Source organism: Lepisma saccharinum, chromosome 8, assembly GCF_977018435.1.
Source record: "Lepisma saccharinum chromosome 8, izLepSacc3.1, whole genome shotgun sequence".
NCBI classification, from domain to species: domain Eukaryota; kingdom Metazoa; phylum Arthropoda; class Insecta; order Zygentoma; family Lepismatidae; genus Lepisma; species Lepisma saccharinum.
The window spans coordinates 25,520,718-25,534,242 of record NC_139236.1 but is presented as its reverse complement, the minus strand read 5'-3'; positions in this window follow the sequence as shown (position 1 = coordinate 25,534,242).

The following is a 13,525-nucleotide window of genomic DNA, read 5'->3' as shown; positions in this document are numbered from 1 at the left end:
CTTGTTGTTGGCTGGTATCTAGGATAATAAACAGTCCTGATCAATTTTTGCTCATCAGATGAAGTTACTTCAGAGGGTTTCATGTTGATTGTGGAATGGACCGAGTTGTTATATTTATGTAGAAGTTCTGGAAGAATATTAAGCCATTTATTATTACCTTGAAGTGTAAATTGTTTATACATAAGATTTTTTAGGGTTTTGTTGAATCTCTCTACAATTGAGGCTTTGAGATCACTGTAACTCGAGTAATGTTTTATTGACTGGCTTTTAATAAATTGTTGGAACACAGAATTATAAAATTCTTTGCCATTATCTGTTTGCAAATAGCGCGGTGATCTTCCACTCTGATTGATGATTGTCCTGAAGGCTTCTGTAACACATTTTCCAGTCTTGGATTTGAGTGGCACAGCCCAGGCAAATTTTGAAAATGTGTCTATTACAGTGAGTAGATACTTGTAGCCCTTGTTGATTTTGTCTAAGTTTTTCAGCTGTCCACTTGCCATCTCAATCAAGTCGCTCTGCCATAAATCATCTATGCCTTTTGTGACTACTGGCAGTCTCTTATAATTATGTCTGGCTTGTCTGTGTAATTCATCAACAATAATTTGTCTAGACATAATATGAAAACAAGAATATTGCAACTATGGGGTGTTCAGCAGCTGATACTACAGGATTTTCTAAATATAATTTGTCTCCTATTTGTATATGAAATTCCAGAGAGCCTTCATCTTCAGCATAAGATGTTTCTAATGTATTGGGATCTGTAAAATCCTCTAACTCTACACTGGTGATTTTTGGTTTGTTGTCAGCATTTGTTATTGATAAGGTGGGGTAGTGGTGTGCCTGTGGTTGTAGCCAATATTTGATTTTGATTGGTCTCAGTGTGCCCCCAACAAAAAACTGGTAATAAAATTGAGCAGGGGACAGCATATATATTTTGCCACCTGGTGTAAATGGTGAATAATATTCTTTGTTGGGGATGCTGTACAATTCAAGAATTACTGTATGTTTAGGATTCTTGATTATGCCTGTTATTTCTTTTTCTGCTGTAAGCAATCTGCTTGTTACAGATTCAAGGTGCTCATTGATGGTCCTAACAACATCATCATGGCCTGGCTTGATTTTTATGTCCACAACAAGTTTCTTGTATTGTTGCACAATCTCTTGAAGCTGGGTGGCAAAAACAGACAGAGCATTTGCTTGATTGGATTCCATGGTCCCTAGCTGTTGCTTGATATTAGCTACAATTTTTTGCAAATTTTCAATAACTGCCAATTTTGAATTTTGAGCAGTAAGATCATGGACCTGTCTTCTGATATCCTCAAACAGGGCATGCAGTTCATTAATATGTTGATTAGTTGGTAGAGTGGCCACTGTCTGAGTAAGTTGTTTGATCTCTGTCTGGATATTCTTGATATCTTCTGATTTCAATATGCGATTCACTGCTCTCTTAATATTTTTAAGTTCCTGTGATGTAGGCAGATTTGTTGCAGTATTTTGCAAAGATTCAAGTGCCAATTTCACATTATTTAATTCAGAAGCATCAGCCACATTTTGCATAGCATTTTGGAGCAGGGCTATATCTGCCTGAGTGGGTGTTGATTGTTGTAAAATTTCAAGTTTTGTTTGGATATCATCGATCAAGTGATGAAAATGAGATAGCTCAGATTCAGTGTTGAGGTTTTCAAGCTTTGTGATCTGTTGCTGGACACTGACAAGTGTGTCTACAATACCAGGCAGGCGGGATTCTTGTATATTTGTCAAATCACTTTGCACTGCTGCTATTGTACCCTCAAGATGGGTTATGGTACTTTGAATTTTTCCAAAATCTTCATATGTTTCAAGTTGCAGCTTAATGTTGGCAACACTCCGAGTTATTGCATTCAAAGCATCAGAAGATGGCAAGTTGTTCATAAAATTTTCAAGTGTCTCAATTTTTTCTTTAACCTCGGCTATGGCATTGTTCAAGGGGTCCAGATTAGGTATCTGGAGTGATTGAATCTGTTCCTTTAGAGTGGAAATCACTAGATCGAAATCTTCTTGTGATTTTATGCTTTTGACAATTGTTTGGAGCTGTGTCTGGACATTATTAATCTGCTCTTCCAATTGTTGTTTCAATTGCTCAGAGTTGGTGGCCTGGGTCTTAAATTTGGCTTGAAGAGCTGCTACAGCTTCTTCTAAACTTTGAAAATTATCCAATGTAGCCAAGTCAGTATATTTTTGAAGCAGCAATTTGAGTTCTGAGTCAATTTTAAGAAGAGGGTCCATGCATTGTGATTGTAAATTTGTAATTTCTAGTTGAAGACTGGCATTGAGTGTGGTTTGTAAAGCTTGTAAATCACTTCTTAATTTCTTGACTCTGACATCAAGCATCAGAATCTCATCACTGTGATCTTCATGTCTTGTATGGCCAAATATATCATTAGGCATTTTGTTTTAGTGGTTATTTATTATTGAATATCTAATTCTTAATTCTATAAAAAAAGGTATAAGCTTGTCATAGGATCCAGGGACCTCAATATATAAGCAGTCACCAGCAGAAACAGTACATACAGTGCCAGAAATCATGTTTGAGTGCTTAATTCTATAAATATTTCTCCCTATTGAAATCTTGACATTACCCTCAGGGGTTGTAATAAATTGTAATTGCCCACCTACAGGTAATTGGTAATGATTTAAATTATTGTTAAATATGTACAATGTTTTACCTGTTTCATCATCAACATCTGTAAGTATGCTGTTCAGATGAATAATTAACAAAGCACTTAGTTTAGATATTATATCAGAAGAGGGTTGTGGCGTTGGCAGGTCCATAATAGCCTGTTTTTTGAACCCAAATAAGTTCATAGGCATGTTTTTTTATTTCAAATCATGCTCTGTAATTGGGCATTGATTACCACTTTTCAAATCCCAATGACCCCATGGTAGAGTATGTATGCCACATGATAAAATGCATCTCTTATCATCATGTGGGTCCAGAGCCACTTTTCTTACAATATTTGTAGTCAACAAGTGATCCACACTCTGAATTCTGGATTCTGATGTTCTGATTGTGCTACATGATTTGAGGCAATTTTTGTAATCTTCAAATTCAAGCTCTTTGTCAACAGTTACTCTGCCAATGCCCTTGGCCTTTTTGGCAACAGCGCCACTACATGTTTCAAAACTGTACATCTTGGCCCTTAACCCAGCAAATGCCACAATAACATCACCAAGTGTCTCATCTTTTAACTTGCCAGGCACCTTTTTTGTTGTGGGGTTTAATTTTTGAATGTTCAGTGGTATCAAAATATTTAAACAATTCAGGCTGTGTTATATCTTGATAAACATCTTCTGTTTGAATATCAAGAACAAAACTATCTGTGTCCGTGTACATCAGTTTTACACGATCCTTATAAAAAGGCTTCAACACATCATAATACAATTTTAACATGTGTAATTTGGCCAATTCCAATATCACAGCCCCTACATAAATAGGCTTATCAAACTTAATCTTTGTTTTTTTTCATGTTGAAAAGTGCCATATTCTCATCATAAATTCTTCTGTAATTGAAGTTGGGCTTTGCAATCAATTTTTTGCTCCGGCTGGGGTCAGTAATTATTTTAACATCAATATGTTTTCTGACATTTTCTATTGTTTTGCCATACACAGAATTGACAATCAATTTAAACAAGGTCTTATCAAATTGGCTCATTGCAGATGTTCGAAGCTCTGTGTTTGTATCAATATATGGCTTCAACCATCTTGAGAGCCTGAACCTCAAAACTTTTCCAACTTTGGTCACTTGAACACCATGATTCATCAGGAACTGGAGGTTTTTGTAATATATGACATAATCCTGTTTCGGCTCTAGAGTCATCATCAATTTCTTCTGTTTAGAGCCAGGTGAACACTTAACCTCAGGAATTGGGGGCAGATCAGAAAATGTGTTGTGTAAATCATCAGGAATTGTCAGATCAACCTCTAAGAACAGGCCATAGTTACTGTCATCAAAATCCTGAAGATCTTCAATATTAAAATCTTCAACCCACTCAAGCCCTGCATATGGCAGTTTTTTCATCATAGCATAACCATAGAGGCTGTTGGCATCTACAGCTGGCAGCCCACGAGAAGAGCGCTGGCAGAAGAGGTGTGACGTACTGCCAGGCGACTCCACTCTTTCGCGTGGGGGAGGTGCTCTTCCGCCAGAACTCTTCTCGTCAGCTTGACAATGACCCGCCAAGAAGAAAACAAGACTTCCTTCTCCCCGACCACCCCTAAATTCTGCAAATGAACCTGACCCTGCATTCCCTCTGTGCCTCGTCTCCTTCATTCAGCGATCTTCTCGTCGGCTGCCGGCTGTACATACAGTATATAATTTGATGGCAGTGCTGGATCATAATCAGGAATATATTTGTTATTTGCTCTGGCATATCTCTGAGAACATTGCACCATGCCTCCTCTTATACATTGTTCCATAAACAGATACATATCTTGATCCTGGATCAGATCCAATTGCATTTTAGTGTTTAAAAACATTGCAGACCATGCTAGGCCCGGAGCACTGTAAAAATACATTGGATCCAGCTTATAATTTTGCATGGAAGATTTTCTAAATGCCTGAAGTATATCAGCTAAGAGGGTCACATCAAGTTTTAAATATGCCTTGTGATAATCACCAAATGTCTTGCATTTTAAATTGTTCCACATCAACTGGGCATGGTGATAATCTTCATCAGTGATTCCAGATGCTCTGATTTTGCTGTAAAACTCTTGTTGTGGTGGCAGAGAACACTCATCAAATTTAGAAAAATCTGTAACATAATCATATGGATATACACCCTTCCGCCTAATTAATTTCAGCTCCTGATTTGGAAACAAAGCACATGTGATTTTGAATTGATCATCAGATAATTGAGTGGCCAGTGTAGCCAGGCTAGCAGACAGAATTCTGTATGAATCAAGAAATCTTAAGTGAATAGGAACACTATTAACTTTAATTATTTTGCTAATGGCAATATATTTTTCATTATTTTCAGCTAAAATATTTAAATTCTGCTTGTCAAACCCCTCGTACCTGATCAAATGATGAAAATCATAATTGGATGCACCATGGCAAAATATAGGGACAAATTTTGGTCTCTGGATCTCAATATTACAGCTATTACACAGGGCCATTAAGAATTTACCATCTGTATGAGAATGGTGTTTCACCTTGATATTTGTATCTGAAAATTCAGAATCACATACCGGGCATTTTTCTGCATTGTTGACATCTTCAATCTGTTTCTCTGTTAAAGGCAACATGGGTTTTGATTTTAATAAGATATTAGATGCTATGTCATGGCACTCATTTTCTATTCTATGTGCAAATTCTTTGATGGCATCTGCTCCCATGTATAAATATTCTTTACTAACAACACCATCCTGTACAATCACAATAAAAATTAGAAGGTTCATGTAACTGGTATGATGTAATTGAGGATTCATCAGGATCTGGGCTGCAGAATGCAAGGGGTTCGAGGTTTGATTCAAAATCACAGACTATATATGCTGGGTGTTCCAACAAGGCTTCAAACTTTTTGAATTTGGCATTTTCACTTGGATTAGGCATAAGCATATGAACAGGTTTATGATTCCCACAGTATTTTAAATGTTCAATTAACTTGTTTTTAGCAATTTCTGCATTTTTTCCCGAACCCCATTTACCATTTTTTGACCATCAAATACAGTCAAACATCTTCTGCACAACTTGAATATTCTATGAGTTTTGTCTAGTTGTTTTCTGACTAAAGCTTCAAGATTATGTATCAGAGTATAATGGTGTGTATCATCCCCTTCAATTAAGAGCAGATCAATCGGAACAGCAGAATCATCATCAAATGTACTGATTCTGAGAGGTGCTATCAAGCAATTGCCACGGCCAGTAGAACAAATAAATACATTAATAGATAATTGTTTACCATTAATATCCCTGGCCTTTTTTTCAAATTTATCAATATTCTGAACAGACATTGGATATTCTAAACCCTCCATTGCTTCATCAAAATCATGTTCATGCTGTATATAATAACTTATTCTCTCAGGATCCCTTAAAACTGGATACAAAGCAGCTAAAATACACCACAAAAAGCATTTCTCATCATTATTTTCTATGTTAACCACGGCTCTTTTGTTTTTAATATTGGCAGGTAAAGGCAAATATGTAGATCCTTGTAATGGGTTGAATTCAGAAATATTAATATATAACTTGTGTGAAGAGCCGCATAGGCTCCATCCAGACTCTTTTCCAGCAAATTCAGAGTGTTTAATATTCAATTGATCTATCAAACTGCTTATTATTTTGTCTGAATTTGCATTTGAATATACCGGTACAGTTTCTGTTATGTGGGGCTGTGTAAATTTTGTGCCATTTGGCTTCTTATATTGTGTAAACAATTTGAGGGACAGCTTATAAGAGCCATTTTGTGCATTTAGAATTGCCTGCACATCTGGATTTATACTGTTCAAAAAATTCTTAATGTCACATCTTGGCTCTGATAGAAAACGGTGATCCCTTAATTGGCCGTTAAAACTGCTATGGATGGGTTCATAGCGTGGCTGCTTTGCTGCTCTAGCATTAACAGGTGCTTCATGCTTCCTTTTCAGACCAGACGTAGATGGTTGAGGGGGCAATGTTGATGACTGTGCAGAGCAAGTACCTTTATGTTTATAAGTGAAGTATTCCATGCTATATTTTCTATGGCATTTAGGGCATATTTTTGTGGGAGTTCTGCATTTGTCTGGATTACTATTCCTTTGATGCCTGGCCCAATTGGGGCTGGTTATATTCTTATTGCATTGATTACAATATTTTTGATTTGTCATTTTTGTTGTTGTTTATTATATAAGATTTCCTGGGGTTCAAATCAAAATTCTATGCTTAATAAAAAATATCAGTTGGGTTCAGCCGTGTGTTTTGTATATTTAGTGTGTGTGTGTATGTGTGTATGTGTGTTAATATTTTTGGCTTTGGTATTTATATAAAATTTCTTGGGGTTCAAATCAAAACTCTATACTTAATAAACCTATGACAGGTTGTACAGGATAGCCTACATGCACAAAGATAGAATAAGTATTGATCCACTGAAGCACTGACCATTCACAATTGCATGTCTGCACAGGCATGTCGTGATGTGCATGGAAAGGCATTGACCTAATACCATGTGTCATGTATTGATCTTGTATAACAAACTAGGGCAAATATAAACCCTTTGTTCAATATATTAGAAAATTCTATATATTGAATCAAACAAACCTATAATTCAATTTATACAAATCTGCTTTATTTAAAAAAAATAAGAGGAGCCCTGCAACAACACATCTGTACTCCTCAGCCACTCTCACAATACTAACTGATATGTAATACAAAAAGCTCTTGCATCAGAATTTGATGCACAACATAATGCAAAAGCTCTTGCATCATAATTTGTTGCACAATGCAAAAGCTCTTGCATCATAATTTGTTGCATAATACAAAAGCTCTTGCATCATAATTTGATGCATAACATGATGCAAGAGCTTAGTTTTAGGTGTGGGCAAAAAAAATATCAAGAGGGGCATATTTTTAACAAATTTATGGACAACAATCTGACAGAAGTGCCTTTTGTAAGTGTGGACAAATCAATCTGAGGGGGCTCATCATTTCACAGGAACTTCCCGAGGGCATTTTTACAAAAATCTTGGATTAGACGGAGTACCACACTTGAGCAAAAAGCTCATATGGGCATGTTGAGCAAGTTTTAAGTGTAGCCAAATCTGCCTGAGGGGGGCTCATCATTTATCGCGCCAATAGTAGCATCAAGGTGTAGATGTGTGTAGGTGTGGGTGGGTGTAGCTCTTAAGAGCATTTTAGCTTAGTTTTAAGTGTGGTCAAAACAATATCGAGAAAAGCCATATTTTTAACAAATTTATAAACAGCAATTTTAGCAAATTTAGGTTTGGCCACATTAATTTGGGGGGGTCATCTTTTGTTTTCCCTCTTCATCCCAATAATATTGTACAAAATCTTAAATTTCATAGAGGGGGACACTTGAATAATAAACTTTTATAGGCATTTAAGCTTAATTTTATACAAGGAAAGTTTTGGCCCAATAATAGGGTATATTACACTACTCCACCATCCTCCTAGCTCAATTAGGAACAGAGATAAGGCGATTTTAAATTTTTGACACCAAAAAGAGAAAAAGAAGGTCTACCATATAGTCTAATGAAAGGTCTTGACATGCAGATTCCGAATCTGCGATCGCTTTCACTCTAGCTCAATTAGGGGCAAAGCGTCCCTTTGGATTTTTTTTTTTTTTTTTTTTTTTTTTTGGCGCGCGCGAAAATTTAAAATCGCCATATCTCCCTACCTAATTGAGCTAAGAGGATGGTTGATAGTTCGTTGGACTCGGAATGAAGTCCTCTTTCCGATTCTACAATACAAAATGGGGGTTTCCATTTAAAATTTCACAGTTGTCCCCCCACCCCACCCTGTGACGTCTTGCTCGATTTCGATGTTGTTTGGAACAATCCGTCACAACCCATTTTTTATTATTTATTTGGAAGTACGTGCTTTTTTTCCTGGCTATCTCCCTGTAATAAAAATAAATAACACACCCTTCACAAAAGAAAATACTATATATATATATATATATATATATATATATATATATATAAAGTTTCTCAATCACGGGTGGCTGCGGTGCTGTAGGGAGAAAACCAAAAGGATCCGACAATCAAAATGGGCACAAGTCAAAACTACTAATCCCAGTTTTATTTTCTTGGTATTAAATAGTGCGTCGCTCCTAGATCTCGCATATACCGCCAGCTGGTCCGGAGTTTTATAGCGGGCTCCTCTAGTCCCACTCCCGACGAACTGACGTGTATATGAGCAACCAAAAAAATACAAATCCCCTTTTTTTGTGCCCCTTGCCAAAAAAAAAATAATAATAATAAATCTGCTACGCAAGAAATTATACTGGAAGGGGTGAACTTATCTTAAGGAGTGCCCAGCGCTTTGCGTAATTACATGAATAGTAAGATTAGGTATTTTCTCAAAATGCTTTTTATTTGCTTAACAAGTGCAGAGTATTTAATTTCTTACAACAGTATTAACAACATGTTCTCATTAAATAAGTCGTTTCTTACCAGAAAAAAACAGTTAGCAATTACCCCCCTTGGCAAATTTTCACAAAAATATTTACAATGACGATCCACGACAACCATTCCTTTTACTTTGGTTCCCACTATCTCTTACAACACTTATCCTATCAACTATGTCCATGCTCATTCTTTCTTTTGACTACTTACATACTTTGCAGGAATTAGACCCTGGCGATAGGAAATTTTTATTACAAGTGAAGTCCCGATGTTTTCTAACTTTTAAGTAAAAAAAAAGAGGGGAGGGAGGTCAAATATTCAAAAAATTATGGATTAAGGTAACGCGATAAACTAAACTCCTTCTACAAAAAAATAATACTTAACTCCATGACTGCAAGGTTCCACGTGCTAGCCGACGTCCCAGGTGTACGGGAAGATTGAGCTGAGTCATGCCCGCATTGACTCAGGCAGCTATCTCGAAGTGGAACACCGTTTGCTGGAGTTGTTGTTAACGGGGTCGGCTGGGAGAGAACACTGGTTTGCCCAACAAGGAAAAACGTCTGCCCCGAGAAGCTCGCTAGGTGGCAGTGTCGTCGGCCCCCATGCGAGTCTCTTGGGAAAACAAACGAATTTTCTCCGCGAACTGACAATCCCATGTATCGGTCTAATTCCTCTATACAGGGTGGGCCGAAGAATGTGGTGAAACGGGATAAACAAGTCCCGATTCACCACAACCTCCCCCACCTTCGAAAAAAACCTCAGGCACCAAATAGCAAACAATGCACTTGTACGAAGGAAAGCCAAAAAAGGCGTATAAACCCATATCCATAGAGCATGTAAAAAAGTGTTCCCCTGTGCATAGCAGCACGCCATGAAGGCGTATAGGGGGTGTGGGGGTAACGCCCCACACTTTCTTGATCCGGTCGTGAGTGGGGGTGATGTGATCAGCATCACGCCCCTGACCGCCATTACCCCCCAGGGTTTCCCCCAGGTACCCATGTTATTCGACGCTGGGTAGGCGCCGGGGCCGCTTCCACCATTAGAAAAGTTCCCGGATTTGAACCGGCCGGGGATCGAACCCGGGACCTTGAGCATGGTAGTCAGACGCGTTACCGACTGAGCCACCGCGGCCACCACCACCATAGAGCATGTATCCTCAAAAAAACTTTTTTTGTTCTATTTTTAATTTTTTCCAATATTTTGTTAGATCCCAATTAGCCCAATTAAAAAAATAAGGTGAAACAAGATACAATATATAATGGAATACATATCCAATAGATATGAAAATAAGCATAAGTGGAACCCTTAATATAAAGTAGGCAAGACCAAAAAAATACCAAGACAGAAATATAGCTAAATGAGCACAATAATATGCTAATAAATATGATGAATGAAAATGAATCAAGGCCTTGTGAACACATTATGAGGCTGAAAACTGACACTTCGATGAAAACATGATGATAATAACAAAGATTACATGCATAATATATACTCTGATTAAAATAAAAGTCCTGGAGCAATAACGAAAGGAAAACTCCAAAGGAGAACAACAAATTGTGGCAAAAAAAAATACCTAGGTTCACATATATATATATTATATATCATCAAAGTAGCACGATCCACCTGAAAATGAAAATAAGTGTCCAGTGCACCGTAAAGTTTCTGCATGAATGACATCCCAGAACTATCCAGCGGTGACCACCAAACACTCCCACAGGGTCGGCATTCAAGTCCCAAAAATTCCACACCATGGTGAATCCATCGAAGGATGAAGAAATTATCAGTCTATCTGCTTTTCCATCATCTTCGCGCATCCCGCAGCAAAGGTAAATAAATATGGAAGTCCAGCGTCATCTTGCGAACAAAACAACGTAGAGCAACGCTCAAAAGAAGAACATGAAGGGTGCTGGATATCTAGTCAAGCTTCGACCAAACCATGTCGAAGGAAACAAGACAATAATACACTTTCCAAAACACCATACTGAAGATCGCAACGACGAAGATGCGAAAATTCTTCATACAAGAACCAGGGCAAAAATTTTGTATAAGTTTTACTGCCCAAAAACGCAGGATAAGGTGGATCACCACCACAATCGAAGCACTAAATATTCACTTGTGTGACTCCAAGAAGAGTACGAGCCAAAATTCACACACACAAAAAAAAAAAAACCACAGGCGTTCCGCAAGACATACCTGAATTCCCAAAAAATTCATCTGTTTGGTGCAATCCATGAACACCAATGTACAGTTGCGGTCGGAAATCCACAATCCAGTCCAGATCCAAACATGCAATATCCATGCAGTATACCAGGAATCAGGGGCGTACAGATGTACTGAAGCAAAAATCCATAGTAGTGACGAGAAGCAGGGGGAAATAGAAGGCGCAGCGTAGCATGCAGAATCTAGTGGCACTGGTCACTGACAACCGGGTTGGTAAGCCACATCATCAACAATCAAAATTCTCCAGGAAATGTACATGCAAAAAAATAAAATAACCAAAATTACTAATGATAAAGGGAAGAAGGAAGAAAAGATATAGAACAGATAGAGAAAAAAAATATACACTCTGGAAAAAAAATATTGAACAGATAAAGGTGACAAGATTCTACAGAGCAAGACATACAAGTTAACAAAACTGCTCTTATCGTCGAACATTTTGGGGGGTTTCATTAGGCATACGAACTCTACAAGTAGCCTGTACATGTTCCAATTTTGAACAGTGACGGCACTGAACATTACGCCTAGACATACCATTTACATTATAATTACCACCTCTAAAATTGGTGCCTGAAGCCAATTGATTATTTGAAGTCGTCGCCATTAACCTATGTGTATTTGTATTCATATACCTTTCATCCGATGGCGGAGCGCTATAAAATTTTCGCTCCATGGGAGAAATGTCCCGTGCCAATTTGAGCAATTCAGCTAAGTTCTTTGGCTTGGTTTGAAACAAAAGAAAACCCTGTGTATTCGGGTGCAAATTTTGAAAAATTTCATCAATCAAAAGTGTTTCTTCCCAGAACAAATTCAAGGCATTGGCACAATCAATGACCGAAGAAACGTAAGCAGATAATGATTCTGTAGCGTGTTGTACTCTGCAAACATGAGAATTAATAAGTAAAGCTACAGTGTTTGATGGAACCAGGGTTGACCATATGTGACATTTTAGAGCAAACCAAGAGGCGGAGGCGGCAAGTGCCTCACGCCAAAGCATCTTCAAAAGTCCCGTAGTCTTCCTAATAACATTACGGAGAACAAGTTGGTCAGGATATATATTGAAACTAAAAAGTAATTGCAGACGTAAAACAAAGTCAAACAAAAAATCAACATTTTCCCCATCACATAAAGGCAATTCATCAATTTCTGCATCAAGGTTACGTAAGGTTACTTTATCTGCTGAAGAAGAAGGTTGAGAAACAGATTGCTCCGTTTTGCCGTCCGTTGTAGGTTCTCCCCCGCTTTCGGGGCGAACAAACAAGACCTTAGGCACCTTGACATAATCCACCCGCTTGGGTGTAGTGGACGGGTCCAATTGGACATTGCCTCGAAGCTGTGACATAATGAAAAAAAAAATCACAGAAGGTCAAACTTTAAGAAAATAATGGGAATCGGAACTAAAATTTAAACAATTTAAAACCCTGAAAAAAAATATTCTATTAATAATCAAAGATAGTGGGTGTAGGAAAATTCTGCAATTCGGCAAGGCAATACATTAAGTTAACAGCAAAACACGAATAATTTCAATTCCCCCAAAAAATTCACTGCAAACCTGTTTAACAGAACTAAACGCAGTTGATCAAAGGCGGAAGTCCAACACTGGAGCGAAAGCACCTCGGGAAACGTAGCCATGCCTGCTACCATATAGTTTGTGACGTCTTGCTCGATTTCGATGTTGTTTGGAATAATCCGTCACAACCCATTTTTTATTATTTATTTGGAAGTACGTGCTTTTTTTTTCCTGGCTATCTCCCTGTAATAAAAATAAATAACACACCCTTCACAAAAGAAAATACTTACAATATATATATATATATATAAAGTTTCTCAATCACGGGTGGCTGCGGTGCTGTAGGGAGAAAACCAAAAGGATCTGAGAATCAAAATGGGCACAAGTCAAAACTACTAATCCCAGTTTTATTTTCTTGGTATTAAATAGTGCGTCGCTCCAAGATCTCGCATATACCGCCAGCTGGTCCGGAGTTTTATAGCGGGCTCCTCTAGTCCCACTCCCGACGAACTGACGTGTATATGAGCAACCAAAAAAATACAACTCCCCTTTTTTTGTGCCCCTTGCCAAAAAAAAAAAAAAAATAATAATAATAAATCTGCTACGCAAGAAATTATACTGGAAGGGGTGAACTTATCTTAAGGAGCGCCCAGCGCTTTGCGTAATTACATGAATAGTAACATTAGGTATTTTCT